The following is a 24,261-nucleotide window of genomic DNA, read 5'->3' as shown; positions in this document are numbered from 1 at the left end:
CCCAGCCTCTGCTTTTCGAGATGAGGATGGCGTGTCCCCAAAGTAGCGAGCTGCCAATCACGGGCAGTTCTAAAATTAGAACCCTTGGGAGGTCAAGAGCAGTTGAAGTCTTAGAAAAACATTAAATTCCTGATAACAACTCAACACAAATGTCTTAACCTAGCAAGAGAGGGCAGCCAGCGTGATCTCCTGGAAATCATCTACAGGACAGGAAGAAGTAGCTGTCCCTCGGGTGATGGGCAGCCAAGATGATGTGCAGAGTGAGAGGCTGAGCCATCCAGTCTGGCCTTGTACTTGTTAAGATCAGTCATCTGTACAGACATAAGTTATCATTGTTTTGGCTCTGAGATGATGGGAGCGGAGGCTCTAATTTTCTACCTCTGAGCATCTCTAGGCAAGGTACATCATGGCCTTTTTTAGTATCTTCCAAAAACGCTGCCATGTGCAGCTCCAAACGAGGCAACTTCATGAATCCTCTCCCCTGGGTCCTATCTCCTCACCCAGCCTCACAAGACCATCAAATGTTCTTTTCAGGTTTTCTTACCAAAATAAAATGTATAAAACTTACTTTCTTTTGGAATTTTCTTCTTTTTCTTATTACCACCTACTTGGAAACCATGGAAAGCCAATTACAAATTTTAACCTGTCACTTGTTTTAAAGATTCTATTTATTTTACACCATGTAGCAGCTTCAGAATAACCTCCATAAACACCAAATGTGTAGGTGTTCATCTGTGTTTGGATGTATGGGTCTGTGCATGCATGTCCCAGTATGTGTATGTGTGTATGCATTCCCCTGTGTATGTGAATGTATATCTGTACATGTGGAAGTTCAAAGACATCTCAGGCCATTTCTCAGGTACCATCCGTCAAGTCTCTCATTGGCCTTGAACTCATGAAGTAGACTAATTTGGATGGTCATTAAGCCCCATGCTTCCTCTTGTCTCTGCCTCCTCCACAGTGTGACCATAACCAAGTGCCAACATACCCAGCTTCTTATTTTCTAATATGGGTTCTGGGGATGGAAGAAAGGTCTCCATGTTTGCAAAGAAATGACTTTAGTGACTGAACTATCCCCCCCCCCCACACACACACCCAAAGAAACATTAAAAATCACCAACGGGGAGAAGAGGCTCTGCTTACCTATGCTCCTCCTCCCTGGCCACTCTGCGGGCCTGTTACCATTTCTCATTATTCATTTTTTATGATTCCACGCACAAATTCAACCCAGGTGATTTGGCTCTTAACAAAATGAATGTGAATTAATTCTCAACATACATTTTAATGAGACAACACTTCAGGAGCCCTCAGACGTGACAGATGCAAAAGTCACCTCTTTCGCGGCTGATACCAGAATTACTTTTCTTAAGAAATCTTGCTTGGTTTGACTCTGCTACTTTTCCACTCGGAAACCATTTTCAGAGAAGCAAAGTCCAAGGAGGGGAAGGACCAGGCTGCCAAGTGTCCAACATCCTCACTCCAATGCCACTGCCACACACCTCTCATTCCCCTTTGTTCTAAGAAGTCCTATAGTGTGACATCAAGCTTGATCTTGCCATTTTTCCTGACTGTTCAAAATTATGCTAAACCCTAGAATGATGGCAGGATTTCGTTATGCATTCTCTCTCTAATTAAATGGCAGAGTCATATTTAAAGAATGACGATTTCTGGGGCCACTCATTCAATTCTTTTAAGACTGATATCATGTTAAAATTTCATTCCCCTAATCCTCTCCAATTCTATTCCTGCTCTACTTGACATGCCAGGAATAATTATAAGGGCTTAATAAATACAGAAGACATTTATTTCTTTTTAGAATTCCTGAGCAGAGAGGCACAGTTTGCTTTGTTAGCATCTTTGCACTAGCGGGCAATTTGCATGTGAAATCAGCAATCCCTCATGAAAACGGAGAAGTTCTTCTGCACAGTGTTTTGGTCTCTCTAGCTGATGGTGGCTTCCCGGGGACCATCCGTTCCTTACACATAATTAATAGCCCACGCCTGACTTCCTCGGAGATGTCCCTCACCTTCTCATGCCACTGTGCAGATGAGCGAGTTCAAGGCAATGCTCTGTCACGTGTTCATAGCAGGTCAGCTTGTTTAAAACCCGGTTCTGATTAGAGTGAAAAGATGATCAGGAAGCCTGTGTTCAGTTATCTCTTGTTTCACACTCCCCGGGAAGAGTGGGCACCGTCTGTTCTGTTCATTAGACAAAGGCAAGGGAAAAAAAAAATCTATTTTGTATCCAAGGTAAATGGAGAACTCTTGCCCCAGTATTTCCTTTCAACGCTTCCTATTGTCATACATGAATTAAAAAAAATAGTGATTACAAAAGGCCCCTGCCGTGTCATGGTCTTGTTTCAACTCTGAATATATAAAACTACCTCCACACAAAACAATGCACTGGGCGGGGCTCTCCCATGGTGGGTACACTCTAAGGGAATATTGAGGACGATGTCATTGAACACTGATCATCGAGATTACAACCAGGTGCCTCAACCTCTGGTTTGTCAGGTGATATTGACTACTCTGACAGTCCCAGGGAAGAGAACTACCAGGCTAGCCCTCATGTGAAGAGAATCAGGGCTGGCTGAAGCTCCCAGCATCCATTCTGCACGACTAGTTTCCGCTGTGCCTGTGGTTTGATGGGGAGAGTTTTTGACTTGTGTGGATAGAATCATGTTTCCCTGTCACTTCTTCGTTATTTGGCTTTGAGCAACGTATGTTTCCCGGGGCTGACTTTATACGGATGCCGGGAATAATACCTCATGGATCTTGTATGATATCCGATCATGTATGTGACACGGAAAGCATTCACTCATGATAAAGCATCATCATGGTGCGCACTCAACATGGTTTCACTTCGGGAAGGACGTATGGCTAATGAGCAAGGGAGTCGGGATGACTGACATTAACAAGAAGTGGAGGCGAAAGTCATCATAGGATTTGACTGCATTCAGCACCAAGCATAGGGCTTCCTTTCACAGAAATACTCCTGGGAGAAACATCTAATCACGTGAACCAATCACATATATAGGGGACTGATTCTCAGGGAGTCACGGTGCAGAAAAATCCTTGTATATCAAAAAGACATAAATGAACACCTCTTAGTAATTAGGACGTATTTCATTCTTATGGTACCTAAGGGTCATAATTATGATTATCTGGGACTAATTTACAAGAGAAATGGATGGGGCCCAAATGACTCTATGACATAAGTGAGAATAAATTTTTTGGAATTACTCCATACTATCCATTTTTAATGTTGTCACATGTCTCCATAAAAAAAAAATAGCATGACCTCAATAATTTGCAGTTATGTGACCTCAGGTTTTTAATGATCTGAGTTATCTCTAAGTAGGAATTAACTTCAGTGTGCAAATTTCCACACATCACCAAGCAGGAGAGCCAAACCCCGGGCCTTCTGGGAGATGCGCATGGCCGGTTTGCTCCAGGATCTATGATCTGAGGTACCAGGTTTAGAAAGAGCAGCAGGAAGTCACTGCAGGGCTGGGACACACGGAGGAACTAATAAGGTCTGTGCTGGCAGATTGACAGACTGTCAGAGGATGAGAGGAATTAACAGCCCAAGAGGACTTTGTAAGTTATGAGGCCCTAGACATATGTAAGGCGTTATCGTTACTAATGATAACCTTAGCCATTTACAATGGATGAGTTTTATATATATAGCTGGAAAGGGAAGAGTTCTTTTTCAAACAACGACACATTTTCTCCTTCGTCACCCGATTCTTGCTCTCTCAGCTTATCTCCCAGCCAGCCTGAGTGACACATTAGTCTATCCCTGCGTCCCTCTGTTTCTGTCATAGTTTGACACAGTGGAAATAGATGGGAAGATATTGCAGAGAATCATGCTGCAAGCAAATTCTGCAAATTTAAAAATAACTGGCTCTGAAGACTGGCGTATAAAGGTGTCTGTATGCAAGGGGCTAAGTGTTCTTTGTTTATGTGGCTGGAAGCATGTAGCAATTATTACAAGGATGGTAGAATTTTCCGGAAGCTCAACATCTGTGCACTATCTCCACTTAGATGCCATTTTCACAACAGATACAAGCCAGAATGACCTCCATTTGAGAGCTCAGCTATTCTAATTGTCCCCTTCAGATACACAAGCCTATATATGTACATGATCACGAATGTGTGATTGCATAATTGTAAAGCTATGTAGTTATGCAGAAATATACACCACCATAAGAAGAAAAGGTACATGCAGGAGAGTTCTGTAAAAGTCTACAGTGTCACCAACAATCATTTTTGAACCATATAAACATAAAATTAGGTTAATACAAGCAAATAATCATTTCCTCCCCAAAGGAAAGAGGATTTAAAAAAATTCTTTAATGGATTAATACAAATGCATTTAGTATACCATTAGAGGCACAAGGCACCCAGTCCACAAGACCCAAGCAGGGACGAGCAAAAATCTAAAATAGTGTTATGAAGGGCAATCTTCATACAAAGAATAGAAGCATTTAGAGAGATCTGCTGGTGTGGAATGATTGCATTGCAAGAATTACAGGCCATAGGACTTGCAGTCAGAGAAAACTGAGTGTAACCTGACTCTCCTGCAGTCTGGCTTAGGGCTGTTCCTGCTGGTCACACAGCTCTGTCAAGAATACATTTGTACCTGATGGGGATAGAAGTGGTACCTTCTCTTGCCCTCAGCCACTGCCCTTCACAGGATTTTCCAAATATCATCTGGGACAAGATGTCCATGAGGACCTTCAGCTCAGTGAGCAGAAAGCAACAGGGAAACCACCTGGCTCTGAACCCAAATTCACAGCAAATGAGATCTGTCTTCTTGTTTTTAACTGGACAGGTTAAAGTACTGAGATAAAATCTGTGACCTACTTTTTCTTTAAACCACCACAAAAACAACAAATACAAGGAAAGAAAAATTTAAGTCCCATCGTTTTTTGTTAAACCTTAAGGAACTCAAGTGTTTATTTTGACTACATTCTTAAGTGTTAAGGTGAAGTAAATGTCTGTCTTCAGTTTTTATGACTTTAAAACCCAAGCAAGAGCTACTAGTGGAAGCAATGAGTTAAATGAGGAATTGGTAAACAGCATCCAGGAAGCCAGATACAGGATGCTTTGTGTGTGTAAATAAAGCTTTATTGGGACACAACCAAACTCATACATTTAAACATTTCCCCTGCTTGCTCCTGAGCCACGGCAGAAAAGGCAAGTCTTCACTGGAGAAACCATGTCCTCCATGAAAATTAAAATACTCACTAATTGAACAGATTCCAATATGGTGATAAAATGTTGATGCTATGGCAAGAAAAAAAAAAACACTGTGTCTAATCTGTATGTTGGCCTGCTCTTTTGGGGAGTCCTGTTTTAAGAGAGACTTCTAATTGTACGTTCTTAAGGCGTGGGTATGTGTTCGTTTCTTCTGGTACACAGAAAAACAGAAAGAGGCAATGAATATATTACATTATAAAAACTCGGTAGGGAAAATGGGAGTTTAAATCTGAATTTACATGCCTGTTGGTCCTTGACCAAAGTCTTCCATTGAAGGTGCAAAGAAAGGCCTGGGTTGAAGAACTGCAATCCTGATGGGCGCTATTGGACATGTCTCTAAGTGCTTCTAATATTGTGAATAACTTCCCCAGTTCCTGAATGCCCCAATTTTATCCTGAAAAGAACCTGGCCAAAAGAGAAATTATAATTGCTTAAGCTAAATTTTTGCAAAACATTTGCGTGGATGGAGCCATGCAGGGTACTGCCAACGATGCTCTGATTTTGTTCCGCCTGGCAAGTTGGCGGAGCTTGTTTGGCATTTCATTAACAAAAAATAAACCTCACTTCTCTTCCTGAGAAAATAGCATGTGTAGTATTTTGGGGACAGCCACACTCAGTGTGCTCCTTTTTAGTATAAAAATATATATTTCTGAAATGTGGATGAATCAAGCTTTTAAAAGCATTTCTCTGGCATGGTAGCTGGCCACCTGGGGAGATCCATGTTCTAAGTATGTTACTGAATGAAAGCGTTAGAAAAACACCTTAAAATGTTTAAGATTTGCCAAGAAGCAATGGTTGACACTCTCGAGGAGACTGATCTGTAATCCAGAAAACTGCATCCCCTGACACTTAATTGTGATACTCTGTAAGCCAAAAGCTAGTCTTTCTGGCATCTTTGAGAATAAGACATTTATAACATGTCATATGAGTGCTTGAGTAGAAGGTCACAATAAAGATAATTGTAACATTTGACTTGTTACTGCTATTCATATGGGCTGAAAAGAAAAATTAAAGATAAACCCATATACAAATAAGCCTTCTAAAATGGCTCAATTATCAGTAGTGGAATGGGCAAACATTTTTTCAGTGATGGGCTAAATTCTTATTTAGGAAAATCTTAATTTCCGTAAAAGGAAGCAAGCTGCTCACAGCTATCAACACAAACGGGAACAGCATCTAATTGATGATGTTGTGTATGGGTAAGGCTTCACATAGTTAGGAATGGCATGGGGACAAAATACATAAAGGACCAGGCCCTCAAGAATGTGACCAAAGTGACAACTAAAAGAGGACTAGGAGGGCAAAAAAGAGGGGATGAAAAGGGAATTGGGGACCCCACAGACAGCAAATAAACACAAATAGCTTCCATACATGTAAGACTATACTGTTGCACGTTACTAGAGTCCCCTCTTTGAAATAAGACTTGAGCTCTCAGAGGAAAACAAAAGCCTAGAAAGAGGCAGGAAGTGGTGGGTTTAAAGTAGAAGGTAGGTTGTGGCTACTTTGTTTGTATCTGTCAGGGAGGGGCAACCCTGGGAGCCTTTGGACTTGCCACAGCAGATCTGCTGTGGGTTCTGCACTGGATGGACTTGACCCTAATGGATCAGACGTTCAGTAGTTTAGATGTCCCAGCAGGAGACTAACCCCAAGAAGCAATAGCTATGGACTATAACCGGTGATGATAATGAGTGACAACTGTAAAGGGAATCAAGAAATACTTAAGATGGGAAAAAAAATTAACTAGTTCTAGCCCTTGGCCTGAAATGCAACCAACAAAAATGAAAACAGGAGAGTAAAAATGACTATTGTCTCTCTACTTCTGATGAATTAGACAATAATGTCTTAAAACCAGAGACTATAGAGAAACCAGGGGAAGCATGGTGAGGCTAATTTGTGCATACTGGGTTGTGGGTGCCTGATGTGCAGGGTAAGCTGCTGGCAACTCAACTCTGAACTTCATGAGCCTTGTAAATCCTAACAGAGGATGACAGCACAAGGCAACGACGTGTGTCATATGAGGATGAACTTGAAGGAAGGGAAGAAGTCAACTCCATGACTGAGATGGGTGAGGAGACACCATTTGGTTGGTGTGGTACCGTGAGAGACTGGGAAGTGGGTTGAATGGATCATTAGGACCAAGCATGCAGGAAGAACTAGAAAGGAACCCAGGATTTCAGTTGGAATCTGCAACCCAGAAAGTTTTACTTAGTTCACTGATGCATTAAGAATATGCAGGTAGAGAAGAAGACATATGTCACATACACAGATATCAAGGTGGCATACTTAAATGAGATGGAGACACCACAGTGAATACGGAGAGGGACCCTGATGGTGGAAGGACATCACAGACAGAAGAAACCCTGTGCTTGAACCATTGATCCTCCACGCTGAGTTCTAGCCCAGACCTCAGTTCCATCAGAGAAACCTTAGCTTCCATAGGGAGCTTTCCTCCCTCTTCCTCTTCCCTTTCCTCTATGTTTCTTATGACATCATATCTGGGGTACTTTCCATGCAAGTTGCCCTAGGCCTGATGGTAGTATTCAGGCTCTTCAGCAAGCAAAACATAAAACAAGTCAAATCCGGTATTTTCTTATCACCTAGCAAAATGAGAGAAAGGGGAATTTGTTTCTTAAATAATTAATATCTTTAAAATTATATATCTTCTTTATTTCATCCCTATTTAACTCCTGTCCACTATTACCAGAGTGTTTATATTCTGCAGTAATTCATTTAATAGATATATTAGTACATTATGAAATATCCAACCGGAGACCTGATTTCTTGATGAATAGGAATTATATTCACCTGTATTTTTCTGCAGTTTTTAATCTCCTATACTACAACAAAAAGTACAGTATATTTCAATGAGATTTATCTTATTATGAATAGATATTTGAGTTTTCCTAGGTCTGCCACCACTTAGCCTTGGGACCATCTCCAAATCCAGTCTTCATTATAACTATCAAATCTTATTTTACTAACAGTTCCCCCTTCCAGAATTTATAGATAAGAGAGAACGATGGTAAATGGCCTAACGATGCATTATAGGATCTAGTAAACTAAACATAAAGATGTTTCATGGGTGGGAAGCAAATACTCAGCAAGGCGATAGGTCAAAAAATTATGGCGTATGCCTCAGAAGAGAAATAGCTGATAATAATTAGAAAAGATAGCTCCCTACACTGGCTTTTCTTTTTCAAATGAAAAGCTCATTTGAATCTCACAATATTTTTCTTTCCTTTCAAAGTCGACTACCAAGGGCTTGATGACAAATCAAAGCAGGATTGTTAGAGCCTCAGTGTGCATGCCAACAACTCCAAAAGCAACATCAGCAGAGTGACAATTTCTGGAGACAAATGATTCATTTCTGTCCCTGCTCTATTCACTAGAACATAACCGCAGTGGAGATTCAATCTGAGCTCCAGTAATGTAGAATCTATGGACTCGGTCGCCACACAGACAGTGCTTCCTCCTGTAGAGTCTCCACAGACAATACTGGACAAAATGGCCTTACACAACTTTAGAGTGGGGGGGGGCAGACAATTAAACACTGATTTTAGTCTTATGTAAATTTGAGCAGCACATAGTTGTGATCCTGGAGATAAAATGGGAGAAATTAAATTACAAAGGATTACCCTCCTGCTTTTTCCTTTGTTCCGCAGACCAGCAGAAGGAATCATGATGGTAAATAGGGTTGGTCCTTTTTCTAGACCGTTCTGGAATCTGCACAGCCTCAGCCAGCCTTGTTCTCTAGAGCATTCTGAAAGGCTTGGTCTCTAGAGCATTCTGGAAGACTGCATAGCTTCAGCCAGTCTTGCTCTCCATGGGCAACTTTTTCATTAGAAAAGAGAAGACTACAAGCATTTTTTTCTATTCCTTCTCACCCTTGCCTGTTTCATTCCCTGGTTCTACAGTGTCAGATCCTATCAATGTTTTAAGTGATTTTATCATTTCCAGTTCCTGAATTTAACGCTATTTATCTTATATTGTATCTATCGTCTCAGGTCAAAACTTACTGATCCCTCATCTGGATGCTTTTGGCCTTTTTTTAAAAAAAAATCTGTTTATAAGGGTTTTTTTTTTTGCCATCTCATCTAGCAACCCCACTCATGAGTATAGAAATTATTCATTTATTCAAGGGGATAAAAATCAGTATGTTGAAGAAATGTGGGCACTTTCTTGATTGTTGGAGGGCTATTCTTGTGAATGATAATAAAATAACAAATATGGATAGTAAAAAAGTCTGATCTACTCTCTGAGGGTTAATAAACGTCTTTGTTTTCTAAGGCAACTCTGTTGTCCGTCCTCTGTAGAATTGGCAGTGTTATTCCCTGGGATCTCTCTCTGGCTTCTTCCTTCGCTGTCTAGACTGATACTTCATACAACTGGCTCTCCTGAATTCCTAGTGATGTGGGCAATCCACTCTGTCGTATCCATTTTATCTCTTGCACCTGAGGTATTTATCTTATGCCTACATCATAGAAGCATTCTTCTCTCACTCCTATACCTTCTGCCAGGGTACATCCCAAGTTTGTGATCCTATCTTCAGCTTACCAGCCTTCTCCCTGCTCCCCATGAGCCAAGATCATTATCTGGTCCTTGATAGACGAGCCAACATTGTTGGAAATATCTGCAAAGCAAACATCCCTGGGCCGTGGTTTCTTACATACACATCCCATTTTACTCTGCCCCTTTTTCTAGTGCTTAAACTGCCCATAGTGTATGAATGCCCCGACGCTTTATGACTTTATACTCTTCTCTCTCTGCAAAATAAGTCTCTTATTTCCATCAGTGGATTTGAAATCTCAGTGCAGAAATTATAGCTAGGTATCAACCTTTTGGGTATTTTTAAATATGTATTTGTCATTTACTAATACTTATAGTCTTAAGATGTAGACCATCCAGAGATAACAATGAAATTATTATGCAAATTTGCCTCTTCTACCATGAAGGGCATTAATGAACAAATCCATCCTGGTAGGCACATAGCTGGTCTCTATCAGCTCCCCCATGGGACATAAAAGCACTAAGACTCTTTCACACCCAGTTCTCTGTCCTGTGGTGCTAATCCGACCAGAGACTTGCTTTTGAAGTCAACTGGAACATCACGCATGGGTGAGCTCCAGAGAGCACACAAAAGCAAGAGAAGAAAACTGACATGTTATTCTTAACTAAAGAGACTGTGCTATTTCTGAGTTTCTGTACACACTTGGGCATCCCACAGACTTCAAGAGCCTGCAGATGAAGTAGGAGAAGCTCGAGTTAAAAAAAAAAAAATCCCGAAAATGGGCAGCGGATAAAGCCACAAGAGAATGAAAGTTCTAAATTCTAAGTAAATCTTCATCATGTTTCTTTTTTTTCTTTATCAAGTTATCCAAATCACAGATAGAGAATTCTTTAGAGCTATCAAGACACTCCTTAGGAATGTCAGGCTCTTTCTCAAACGGCACTGACTACTCATCTTGGGTACAAAAACTGCCTTAGAGGCTCCCATTCAACTCCAAGCAGTGGACATTTATCCAGAGTCGTTACTGAGGAGCCGAGCCCCTCAAGCTGAGAGTTGCATCAGCATCTTCACAAAGAAAGTCATGAAGTAGCTCTCATAGCACACAGCCCTCCACAGCCACTCAAAAGGCACACTTCAGCATCAGCATGCGACGTGGCCACATGGGTGAAATACACATTCCAGTCTTATGCTATGCTATTAACACTGCAGCGTAGCTTTAATCCTATACACAAAGGCTTACACTAAATGGCGGTTTTGCAAAAGTTGATTTGTGTTTGTCGCTTTTGACCCCACGTGTCTTTTTCTGAATGCAAAGCCCACTGAAGAAAATGAACCAGCCAATAAGAACTTAACTAGTATTTATCTGGCAATGTTTTTCTTTACCTGTGCAACCCTCTATGTAGCTACTTATAGATGGTAGATAATACCTTAGATTGCATATGGCTGTGCTACCTGACATGGAGAAAATGGGCAGAAAGATGGTAACAAAATCGGTAGCATGGGCTTCTGTCTGCAGAACAAAGTACATCTAGATGCTGAGTCATGGACCATGGTAATGGTAGGTCTGGAAATCCCATTTAAATTTGTCTGATTTAGAGTTTCTGGCTTACTGATTCTCCTGGAATCTCAAAGTGAACACGAAGAAGAAACATCAGCTCAGCAAATCCCCAACCATCATCACACAAGGTTAGAGGCCTTCTAACAAACATCTCCTCAAAATGTGAACTCAAATTTAGAATGTCAGACATAAAAAAAATCTACTATGCTCAACCAGATACTAAACTCCAGTGTAAAAAAAAAAGGGCAAAAAAACATCATCGGTGCTTTCATGTTCAGAGAAAATGAACTTGCCTGTAAGAGTCAGAAATGCATTGATTACTGGCAAGAAATGAATTCACTAGAGGGCCAAGAAAATTGCTCAGTGCTCCTGGACATTGATGCAACACTTTAACCCTATTGCTTATTTAAATATCTCAAGATGAAGCCTGGAAAATTGTATTTACCATTAAGAGGACCATTACTCAAAATAAGTCAGCTACATTATCGGGCTAAAGACTCTGATGGTGATAAGCAACCTATATCAAAGTTATTATGAATAAGCACATTGGAGACCCAACATAGTGATTCACCATCTCCAGGGGGTGGGCAATATGAGGATGCCTCCCTAAAACACATTTGCTTCAGCAGTACAGCACCAAAATTAAGGACGAACAAGAAGTTGAGTAGCCCACAATCTAGTGAGGCAAATTAAAAATGGAAATAATTGAGTCCATAATTGAACATTTGACCCTTTTCTTCAAGTTTTCCTCTGTCCCGATTTACAAATTTCAATACCTAGTATATTCTCCAGTGTGTAGTAGGTGGGTGTGCTCAAGTTTGGGGCTTATTTTTATTTGCTTCAAACCCTATGTCTAAAGTGTGTGTGGAGCATGCGGTCAGACACAATGCCTCTTGTCTCTAATGTTTATGTTGTGGGGCAAGGAGACATGAAGAAAGAAATCATATTGAGTGATTTCTTAGCCATACCTTTCAGATTGTATGAAGTTCAAAGGCGCCTTCTGCAAACAGCTATCAAAATGAAATATAACTCAAGGCAGATGGGAGTGAGTGAGCATCTTTATGTGGGAGGCCCAAAGGCAATCCCGGGCATCGGCAGAAGGCATGCTATGTCTCTGTTGGAAGTATCTGTTTAGACAAGTGGACAGTGAACCTTGTCCTCAAGATGTGGAGAATCCAAGGCTGTCAGGTCTTAGAGGATGCTGCCACATGTTTTGCCAAGCGGTCTTAGCATCCTTCAGTCTGATTCTTCCCATGATGGCCCACATATGCCCTATCATGTGAAAGGAGTCTTAAGGAATTTACCCTTTGTTTGTCTCTCCCACCACCCTGCATAGAATGATGCTTGCCTTCATCTGTTTAGAGAGCAACATATGCCACCCATAGGAGATGAGTCACAAGAATGACTGCATAATTTTCTATCCAATTCTTCCCTTACCTGAGGGAGCAGTAAAGGGAATAAATAAATCAATCAATAAATAAAGGTCTTCATTCAAAATTTATAAAAAAAAAGAGGACAATTAAGTCTTTAGTGGCTTTTTGGTTTTTAATTCAAGGAAGTAAAGACTTTATTTTTAATGAAATTTTAAAACATTGTAGCTAATTTTGTTTTTCTGGAAAAATTATGATTCACTTGCATAGACAGTCATTGTCTTTTTTTCCTTTACAACCTAAAATTTTATATTTAAGATGAAAACCAAGAAATGAAACTTAGCTTTTAATTATATAGTGTTTTTAATCTAAGAGGAGTGAAAATAGCATATTATTTCTGACAGAAAATGAAGGTGTGGGTAGGGTATCATACATTTGTGGATGCTGGGGACAGTTTCACAAACTTCCCATCACAGACCATGATCCTGTCTTCTCAAGATGGAAAGGAAATCGAAGTGTTTCACAGAATAGACACAAAAACAATGATAGAGAGTCCTTTAGACATTTCCATTGACATTTATGCTAAAATCTCTGAAGTATACTTAAAGTAATAGTCAATTTTACTGACCCCTTCATCCCCAACATCACACACACATGTGCATGCTCCCCATTTTCATTATAAGCCTCTAATAAAACACAGAATAGTTTAATAATTTACAACATTACATAATCTTTGAAAATTTTGATTAAATCGATATCTTGTGTTTTTGCTGGTGAAATCACCGAATAATCCTCAAGTCCATTTTTAAGACTTAGCCTTCCTTTGGAATAAATACGTGCATTGCCTCACAGATAATCTGAGCCAACATTCTAAGCCTAAAAACTACATTTGATAGTTAATAAAGCTTTGTACCTGTAAAAGCTTTTCCCTTCTTAGTGCTGAAGTATGATTGCTGGAGAGTCATTTCATTATAATAGACAATTAGTTCTGTACGGTTCTTTTTCTCCCTCCAATTATTACAATTGATAAAGGAAAGATCACATTTCCTCCTTACATAAAACCCTTCACGTAGTCTTAGCAACAGTAGTTAGATGAGATAATGAAGGGAGGAGAAAAGCCAATGAACTAAGAGAGTGAGGAAATGCCTACATCTTCCAAATTTATAACAATCCTGGTCATTGAATCAAAGACATACCATTTGAGTTACCAAGGCCCTATATGACACCATTTTGTCCTTACTTGAAATGTAAACACTGAGTTCTCCAAATTGTAGAAAAATGTTAAATTTTAAAAACTCCATGGCCACTTTTTAATTGTAGTTAGCCAACAAAAAATTAAAACCACTGCAGAGAATAAGTTTAAGATGTTTATAAATAAATGTTAGAGATCCACCAAGAAGCGGGTGAACTCAAATGGGTGGGATGTCACTGCATAGAATTATGGGATAAAGATGAAGAGTATAAAATGGAGTCAAATCGTTTTGGCTCTTTTAAAACACTGGACTTTAAAAAAAAACAGACTCAGTCTTTAAAATGGTAGCTTCTTCCCTCAGATAGTTCTATTCTATAGCATTTGGCACTCAGGAAACACGAGCGCAAGCCTGAATGAGAGTCACCATGTGCTTCCGGTTCCACCAAGTGTGTGTGCACCTTGTAGGTAATTGCCTTGCCACTTGAAACGTTCACCGCTCTCCAGATATCTTTTAAATTAAAATTAAAAGCTGCTAACATGAAACTATTTTTGTAAATGTCACCACATGGAATTTCTTTTAAAGATCAACAGCATCATCACTCAACACGCCTAAAAACAGAATGCTATTATTCGTGCGTCACTTACAGTCTTTCTTCTTCCTTTCTTCTTCCTTTTTTCATCTTAAGTCCACATCCAGCCAATGAAGGAGAGAGTGCAAGGTGGGTTTTCTTTGTGATCTTTTGAAAAAATTAGTTAGAAATAGCCTATTTCTAAAGTACATTCTTTAGATGTGTACATTCCAATTAATAGTCAATGTATCCAAATTTGTGTGCTTTGAGTTCAAGACAGAGACAATCAAAATTGTAAGGGACTTCAACCAACTTAACTCATTGGGAGTGCACTGGGAAACTGGCTAATTGAATATTTACTGTCAACTGCATGTGGTCTGTCCTTATGGCAAAATCGTGGGGGCTAAATATTGTCTGCCATCCACTGCTCTCGACTGTGCATCCAGGTGGCAGCCAGATACCAACAATTAGACACTGTAGCTAGGTGCCAGGGCTCATGCCTGAAATTCATGTCAAAGTGAGGGAACCATAGGAAGTTGGGGTTAAAGGAATTCCAAGCCATCTCTTGCCCTTTATCAACATCACACAGTGTATGATAAGTGTCTAGAGCCCATTTTGTTTTTGGAACTCCAGTGGCGTGTTCAGCTGCTGCTATTTCAACTGGCTGAAGAAATATTCCTTCCTTGTTTTGTAAAGTAAGGCAAGCTCAGAGCCTTAGGGCCAAAGCTTAACCATCCCTACTTAAGAGAACAAGCAGTCCCCAAAGTACAGAGCAGTTCCAAATGCATCCATCCCTAAATGTCCAAAAGGTACATCACATAACACTATGCTCAAATATCCAAGGAAAATTAGTACATATTTTAAGTATGTATGTATGTATGTATGTATGTATGTATCTATCTATCTATCTATCTATCTATCTATCTATCTATCTATCTACTATCTCCCTGAAACAAATTCTATATTCGGATCCACATATATAAATCTGGCTTTCACAGGCAATAGAATAGCCCCAAAGCAGAAGTCAGGCGTAATATCTGCTTTTAAAAGATGCCCACTGGATTTGTACCTAAAATAACTTGGAATGAGACAGCACAGAAATACAGATGTAGGTACTTCTGTATGTCTGTGAAGGCTACATTTTTTAATTCAATTGAACAAAACCATAAATTAAAGTAACCTTAGGAGATGATGGTTAATAAAGAATATTTGCATCAGAACATCGAAGATTGGGTTTAACATTTGTTGAATGTAAAATCTAGTATGAAGGATTAACTAGCAAATCTTAATATTGGCTAAAGAGAAAGGTCTTGGGTGGAGTGAGGGTGGGGTGAGGAGCAACTTTTATAAGGGTGAAATATGTCCCACACACTAGAAGAATAATCATGTATAGAGTAAAATCATGAAACCAACAACATCAGTATGTGTCATCTCTGCTGTGGACTCAGAGACGGAGTACATCAGCATGTGTGTTTTCTCTTAGAAACTACAGATGCTCATCCCTTCTCAAATGTACGTGTTATTTTAAGATGGCAGCTTATCCCGAGAAGAAGAAAAGTTGCAGTTGATAATGACTGCATTGTATTCACCTGTACCATCCTTGATGCGGTCTCTAACCATGATACAAACATATGGAAGTTTTAAAGATGCTGGGTTCTGAATGCAAATTCCCCACAGTGGTCTCTGCCTCTTTCATCTCTCTCACCCTCCTAGTGTGACTGGGAGATGTGCTATGTGATGGGAGATTGCTCAGGCACTGGGCATTCTGTTAGGCAGGAGGGCACTGAGTCCCAAGCTTCCTAACCCTACACTTTCTTTCTTCCTCGATTTCACTGCTGTTTCCCTGAATTCTCTGACAACTTGTCAGCTGGGTGCATCCACAAACACTGACACCAAGCATGGGAGGGGCTTTTCCCAGTCTGATTTCACCTTAGTAGTCGGAAAAGCCATGGGTCAAATGATCACTGCCGAGTAGAGCATTTGAGGATTTCGTTTCTAAAATGGGTTTCTTGAGATCCACGAGTTTTTTCTCGGGCACCTGAAAGCAGGGGAACAGTTTGAAAGGGCACTGGAAAATTGTTTGGGGTACAGGAATAATGAGAGAAAATTCAGGACAAGCTTAACTGGCTTCATGAGGAAGATGGGCTTCTGGGATAGAATTCCTGTTTAGAAAGAGGCAATAATGCAGTTGCAAAGGACTGAAGTGAGGTGCTAAGATGTAAAGAGGGAAGACATTTCATAAAATCGCCTTCCTTTGCCTCAAGGAAATCATTGGATGCTAGGGAAATGTCACTCTAGCTGGGAGGTGCCTTCACTCTATAGACAGAGATTGGGGAAATTGAGTCCAAGGGCTTTAAAGCCTACCATAGCTACACCTTTATTCTGAGTGTCTTGAACAAGTCTAAGCCTTTCCCGGGGCTCAATAATATTTGTTGAGTGATTAGAAAAATTAATAGAACCTGAAGAACTTGGGCTTTAAGTCATCATAGCTATTGGCTAGCTTTGTGACACTGGGGGAGGTTATCTTGCTTCTCCAAACCTTCCTTTCTTCATCTGAAAAAGGAGTGTGTGGAACCTTCCTTACGAAGTAGTTAAGAAGATTAGATAGTAAGAGAAAAGGGCACTTAGAGCCACATCTAGCATACAGTGAATAAATGTTAGGTATTAATAACCAGACTTAGAATCTCTTTAAATAGTAGATTATAATTTAAACTCTCGTCATAGTGTAAGAAGCATTGGAAGAGGAAAGGAAGAGGAAATTTATTGAGTGTGTGCTGTATCGCAGATCTAAATGTTGAAGGGAGGGATTCATTGAGATATATGTTTAAATATATATTCAATATGTTTAAACACATATGACAGTAAGATGACTCCTCGAGGTGCATGCTGACTGACCTATCTATGCATTCTTAACTATGTGTGTGCGCGTGTGTTTGTGTGTATGCTCTGCATGTGCCTGTGTGTATGCATGTGTGTGCATCTGCTTGTGTGTGTATGTTTGGAGTGTATGTTTGTGTGTGTGTGTGTCTGTGTGAGTGTATGTGTATGCATGTGTTTGTATGTGTATACATTTGTTTGTGTGTGTATGTTTGTTGTGTATGTTTGTGTGTGTGACTTTGTAATTGTATGTATATGTGTGTGTGTATGTTTGTGTGTGCATATATTTGTGTGTGTGATATATTTAAATTATTTAAAACATCAGCATGAGAAATATGTTCCAAGATGATATGTGTACATCCACTAAGATCCCTATAATAGTGAAAAACAGATATATACTGTTGATAACTTGATCAATAGTGACATGTCAACATACTATAGACACTAAAGAATGTTTTCTGAAGGCATGAACATTTATGATTCACAGTGGGAGTGGGCTTTTAAACATATGTCTGATTTCCATGTTTGAAACTTCTAGCAAATTGGATTCTACAAATACTTTCTGAAAAATCAGTATTTTTCAAAAAGTCTATAGCACACTATGTTCAAATCCTTATGATTTAGATAATTAACTATATGCCATATGTTCCTATTCACTACGTGTGACCTTATCTTTCTGTCTCTAAGGAAACCCCTAGCCTGGTAATTTATTTCAGGATTTGCATTTGAACTGTGAACTCAATTGTCAGAAACATGAGGGAAATCCGAGGGTTTATACACGACAAATGTTCTGTGGCTAAATAATGTCAAGAAACATCAAGGACGTCAATATGCGACGTGGAGACATTACTCAGGATGCAAAGAGGTTCTGTCTGCTATGGTGCATTATTAGAAAATCATAAAGTCTGGCAGTGTTAGAAGGATTCAAGGTCATTACACATGTATACAGGCCATCTCCTAAGAAATGGATCAGGAAAAAAGAATAACTTAATCAGATTAGAAACACCATTAATACAATCTTTGCATTCCAAAGTCTGAACATTTTTTTTTTAGTAAGTGGCAGACAATTAAGCTTTGAATACAACTTTTATTTTCTTAAACCATTCTAGTATCTTTGATGGCCACACAAATTAAAATCTGTTGTGGGGTCGAGAACATGATTCAATACAAACCTGCAGATAAAACTTTATCAGGAGAATCCTTGCCAACCTGCTAGAATAGTTACTTGGGCTGATGTCTTCCCTAGTATCCCAGAAGGTCCATCCCCTGGTAGGTAACATTCTAAAAGCATTTTACTAGATAATATTGTTTGAAAAAAATAAGGTAGCTTAAGGAAATATTTAATAAATTATTCAAGAACCTTCTTAGTATCAGGGAAATGAATCCTAAAAACCATGTGATTAACAATATCCCAAGACCAACTCAGTCCTTTTGATAATTTCAACACAATCTCTAAAGAGACAAGTTTGGGGTTAATTTTCAGCTCGAACTCTTGACAAATAGGTTAGGTAAATAGCTTCCAAGACCATACAACTTTCTAGAAGACAGGTAAGAATACTGGTACATCATAGGACAAAAGACAAAATTAGAGTTGTCAAGGAAAAAAAAAATACTCTCTTAATACCCAGCTGTACTTATAAAGATATTTGGAAAAAATATTATTTACAAAAATAAAGCAGATGCCAAGATATTTCCAAACATATCACAAGAATGGAATAATTTAATCAGATATGAGAGTTTAATTTTACTTTGATGAAAAAATGAAACTAATGGTGTATTCATTCAGCAGGATTATATTCTGACTTTAAATATTCACGCACATCAAGTTAAATTGTATTTTTAATTCCTAATTAGCATTTAGAACAATGCAGTTTGGAAGCAATTGACTCTGTGTAACTTGCACAGGAAAAACTGATGGAAGGATTTCATTTGAATTCCAAGACAACTGATTCACTGTGTCACAACTTCTTTTCCCAAAGGGTTTTATTCTGCAAAAGCTAGGTGATTAACTCTACGTGTGTGTGTACAGCTCCCGAAAGAATTGAAGTGCCAAGGCGTTCCTGGTACCATTCGCTGGAATCTCATTAAGGTGATGTATCTGCATTTATCTATCAATAAAAACATATAATGTCTGCATATGTATGTACATTATTTCTTAGTCTAACTTAAAATTTTAAAAAAAAAAATGTGCCCACCCCAGTCGTTTCTTACGTTTGCCAGGTCTCCCCTGTCTTGCATGCCATTTCTGTCTGCTTTTTAAAGCACAGGCTATCATCCTGAGAACTCCTTTCTTTCAGAACCAACAGATTATCCTTAGGAAGTGACACATGAAAGCAGATGCAAGCTGGGAATACTCACTGTTTTAAGAGTGGAGCTCAGATAAAGGCAGCAAGACTTTTTCTGAAATAACTTTTACATAAGGGTAAAATGATTCCTACAGATAACAAAACAATTACCAGCCAACATTAACAGCCCCAGAAAATGGGAAGCTAGAATGAGCAATAAAAACATAGCATTTGGAGTGAGATATTAGAGAGTGGCTATTAAAATATCTTACTCAATTTCTATTACACCTTAAAACGAAAGTCATCAAAATGTCATTACAGGCCTTTCCCCCAGATTCTTTAGAGTGGATTGAATCGCTCCTGCAAATGGACTGCTATCCAGGACTGACTTAAAGTCCTCTGAAATCACAGCAAAGCAAAACACAGCGTGAAATTTATGACATCTTATATTACAACAATACCCTCCTATACGTACCAGGCTGTATTTGTCTTCAGGTAGCTACAATTAAATATGTCTTATGAAATTAATGACTCCCAGAAGATGCTGCCTTCGAGAAGACCTGCAGCCAGAAACCCCAGCAAAGGGAGCCAGAGTTTAGCTCTGCAAAGCTGAGGTCCATAAAGCATGCATAAAACAGTTTTTAAAAAAATAAATAAATAAATAAATAAATAAAACAAAAACCTTGTGGGGAAAAAAATCAGTTATTTCAAAATTATTTCAAGCCACCATGTATTACTTAAGCAAGGCAGCACAGAACTTTTGAAAGCTTCTCACTAAAAGCTGAAGAGGAGTGGAACAATTGCAATTAAACAATAAGGGCATCTTTACCCTGGCTTTTGGAAACCTAGGAACCCTGTAAAGAATGTTCAAGCCAGAGGAGATCTTTAACATGCTGTAGTTCTGGCTAAAGTTTACTAGCTCTAACAATAAAATCTACACAACCTAAAGATCATTTTTTTTTTTACTGACAACACCCCCCCCCCTCCCCATGAGGGTGGACACCCAAGCAATCAGCAGCAGCTCTCCATTCCCGAGGTTGAAAAGAAACACAGAAGGCACCTGATTGCACTTGGTTAACAAAAGCTGGGCAGTCTTTGGCAAATGACTGACAATAAAATTCTAACCGGTTCTCTTCTAACCTAACACGTGAAATGAAAACTATTCAAAATTTAAGCAATCATATTTAGAAAGCAGTTTTCCAACACTCTTGGCAAAAAAGCACATGCAATATTTGAAAGGAAATAAAACGTTGATTTTTTTTTTCTTTACCTTTCAGTTCGAGGAGGGCGTCACTTCTCCTGGATCCCATTTTCCGGAGGATAGTCAGTGCTGGCCGGTTTAGAATAAAAACCATTAGCATATTACTTAAAAAGAAAAAAAGGGAAAAAAATCTACCAAGCCGCTTTAAGAAGGAAACTAACCAGGCTAGTGGCAATACAAGCCTTTCCTGATTCTTGTTTCCCCCTAATCATCTTATTCACAGTGTGTGTTGCCCGCAGCATCCATCAATTAGCAGTTTTTAAGGGAGCAGGACCGTATTCGGTCTCGTCTGCTGCACGGGGCTGCGTTCTCCATAGTCCCTCAATCACCCAGGCTCCTTTCTAACAAGGATCTAGAAAGCAAGCGACTGAAAATCCTTCAATAGCACACAAACACTCCGTTCCTGGGAATTGCCGATATCGGACTCAGCAACTTTCCCTCAAATAGCCAGCCTAAGAGTCCAGGTCCCTAGCACCAAGTCACAGCTCGCCCGCCCCGGTGAGCTTTAGAGCTTGGGCAAAGCGATGCTCACGGAGTCAGGGGAACTAAGGCTGATTTACTGGGTCCTGGCGAAGGCGGCTACCGGCGAGGCGGCCCCAGCTGAGAAAGGGAGAACAGCAAGGCACCCTTCCTGGCTCCCTCTGTCCACCTACCGTCTCATGTGCGACTCACAAATGAAATGCTAATAGACGCGAGGACTGATGCCAATTTCCTGCACTTTGCTCAGCGTTTCCGCGGCCCCAGCACAATAAAAGATAGCTGTTTGTGGAGAATGCTCTGTTCCATACCATTAACTCCGAACAAAACATATTTTTAGTGGGACAGCGGTGTTTACTCGTAAGAACTGATGAAATGGTCTGCACCATACATCACCCACAGACAAAGACGTTCAGCTACAGTTTGGACATAAATCAAGGTACATGTTCCTCAATTAAAAAAAAAAAAAAAGACCGCTTAAGTCCCTCAAACACAGAGATTGAGGTCAGGCTGGCCATAGCAACCACAAGCAGAACTTGGGCTTCCAGAAGGACCTAGCAACCGATAAATGAGTTCAGATCTCTTTTCATCTCCTCTGGTGTGAAAGCCAAAATTAAAAAGATTAGATCACCCTGCACCCATCACAAAAGGTACCACAATGAAAAAGTCATTCCCAGCCTCTGACTCGTATCAAATAAATAACCTTCCTCCTTGCTATAATGAACAACTTCCAAAGTAAATTGAATCTCCATAGCCCGCTTTCCCTGGCCGAACAGTATTTACATAACAATATATCACGGGAAGACCTGAATAGATCTCGTAAATGGAATCTGGGGATAAAAGCATCCTTAGCCCAGATTACTGTATGTTCAGAAGGCTTTGCAGTACCCCTCATAGAAACAGTGTCTTGTACCACGAAAATAAACAATGTCTTTAAATTGTGGGAAATACAAGTTCTTAGGTACCTTTTAAAACGCCTGGACTCTCCCAGTGAACCACCTTGGGGGTGGGGGGGGGCGGGTCAAGAATGAAGATAAAAAACCACTCGCTGCCCTTAACCCACGCTCTCGACTTCGTTCTGTGACAAAGAATTTTCACCTGTGTGGCTCCTCGCCTCTTTGTTCATACCAGCAATCTTTGATCCCAAAGAGCTGCTGGGCTTTTTTACATGGTACTTAAAATAAAAACACGTTTGCCGATTTTTTTTTTTTTTAGCATGTGTCTCATTCATCACCTGCTGTTTCCTCGAAAGTCCCTGACACCCTCCATTGTCATGACCATAACGCCGGCGAAGTTTTAGGAATGTCTCTCCACACAGAGTGTTCATCCTCAGCAGCCTGAGACTAGATGTCTCCTGGTCACTCAACAACAAATTCAGGGCTGGTCTCCAAATCACATCAACTCCCAGAAACTATTGTACCCTGCATAGGCGTCAAATGGCATGTATTCAAAGTAAGACAGGCAAGTTATGGCAAAAACCTAGCAGCCTAATCTTTTCGTGGAGGCTCCACGTAGATGTTACTATTTGAGCTCCACAGGGAATCTCATTAATTTTTAAAACTCTCTGACCTCAGTACGGTTGAGTGTGAAAATAATTAAGAATTAAGAACGAGAGAACATCACTTGAATTCTGCACAGCCATATGCTCCGCCTTGCACAAAACGTTACTATCGTCAAACAGAAATTCTTTTTTTTAAAACAGATACAGATTTAAACAGCATGATAAATGTCACCACACAGACATAAAAAGCAGCCCACCCTTCCCCAGCCCTGCTCAAACCTCACCTCTAAGGTTTTAATAACACAAAGACCTGTGTGAACACAGACAGGTTCTATAGGCAAGGGACAGCAAGGGAAGATGCCCTCTTAAAAAAATATCTACCTATAGAGACTTCCTTTTAGAATCACGAATGTCTCTCTCGGTCACAAAGATACAGAAATGTAAAGATTTCATATAAATGTTTTCTTACCTAAAACTTGGTAGAAGAATGTTCTCATCATCGTAGTCACCTCCTCCGGTTTCCCCTCTTGCCATCATGGGAATTGACTCCGGTGTGTTGATTACTGTGTGTCTCAGTTAGAGCTGTGACACTCAGCTGCCTGCATTGAACCTATGAGGGGAAATGAGAGAGGAAGGGTGGCGGAAAGAAAATGAGAGGGAGAGAGGAGGGAGGGGAGGAAGAGACGGGGGGAGAGAGAGAGAGAGAGAGAGAGAGAGAGAGAGAGAGAGAGAGAGAGAGAGAGAGAGAGAGAGGAGGCACTAAAGAGAGACTAAGAGAAAGCAAGCCAGCCAGCCCAACTGCTGACTTGAGACTAAGAACCTCTAGCCAAGTGAAGCCAGGACAAAGATGGTCAGAGCTTTGTCCTTCAGCAGCAGTGTAGACAGCTAGTTTTTTCTTTCCCCCTCCTCTGAAAAGTAGGACTGTCATTGGGGAGTCTCACCAGGAGGGCGCAGACAGAGGCAGCCCTTCTCCAGAGTGCTAGCTCTGCCCAGCAGCCCGTGCAGAATACAGGTACCTATTGTTCCGGAGACAGATATGTAGCCAGCCAGTCAGCCTCCGACAGATCTCAGCAAACCAGCGAGCCTGCCTTCATTTTAACTCCTTCTTTCCTAGTGCCTTTTGCTGAGAGACTCAGGTCTCCTCATCACCCACAAGAAATAACTGGGGCTGAGGTGGATGGTCTCCTGGCAGGAACTGCTTCTTTTATAGGGAGGGACTTTAGCTACTGGTCCTGAAATTTGCATTTGATGGTAAATGTCTTCTCTCTCTCTCTCTCTCTTTTTTTTTTCTGGGAAGAAATGAAGTGTTAGGTGATAAGAGGAAGACGGCACGTAAGAGAAAACCCTTGGCGTGCAAGGGTTTTCTATTTTAAAAAGAAGATGAAAATCAAGGTTATTTC

At 40.1% G+C, this 24,261-nt stretch overlaps 1 long non-coding RNA gene across 3 annotated transcripts in view; it reads right to left on the bottom strand.

Annotated features, from left to right (window-relative positions):
* Positions 1 to 23,930, bottom strand: part of LOC142838860 (uncharacterized) — a 91,654-nt gene extending 67,724 nt beyond the window's left edge. For 2 of the 3 annotated variants that reach the window (XR_012908640.1, XR_012908641.1), the window contains exons 1-3: positions 23,803 to 23,930; positions 23,331 to 23,471; positions 20,893 to 20,952 (exon numbers count right to left, since the gene is read on the bottom strand). This is a non-coding gene — a long non-coding RNA (uncharacterized LOC142838860). Of the gene's footprint in view, positions 1 to 19,695; positions 19,797 to 20,892; positions 20,953 to 23,330; positions 23,472 to 23,802 lie in introns of those variants that run through there. The other variant, XR_012908642.1, reaches the window with a different exon arrangement.
* Positions 23,931 to 24,261: the final 331 nt, after the last annotated feature.

Source organism: Microtus pennsylvanicus, chromosome 20 (assembly GCF_037038515.1).
Source record: "Microtus pennsylvanicus isolate mMicPen1 chromosome 20, mMicPen1.hap1, whole genome shotgun sequence".
NCBI classification, from domain to species: Eukaryota; Metazoa; Chordata; class Mammalia; order Rodentia; family Cricetidae; genus Microtus; species Microtus pennsylvanicus.
This window is presented reverse-complemented; position numbering and strand designations above follow the sequence as displayed.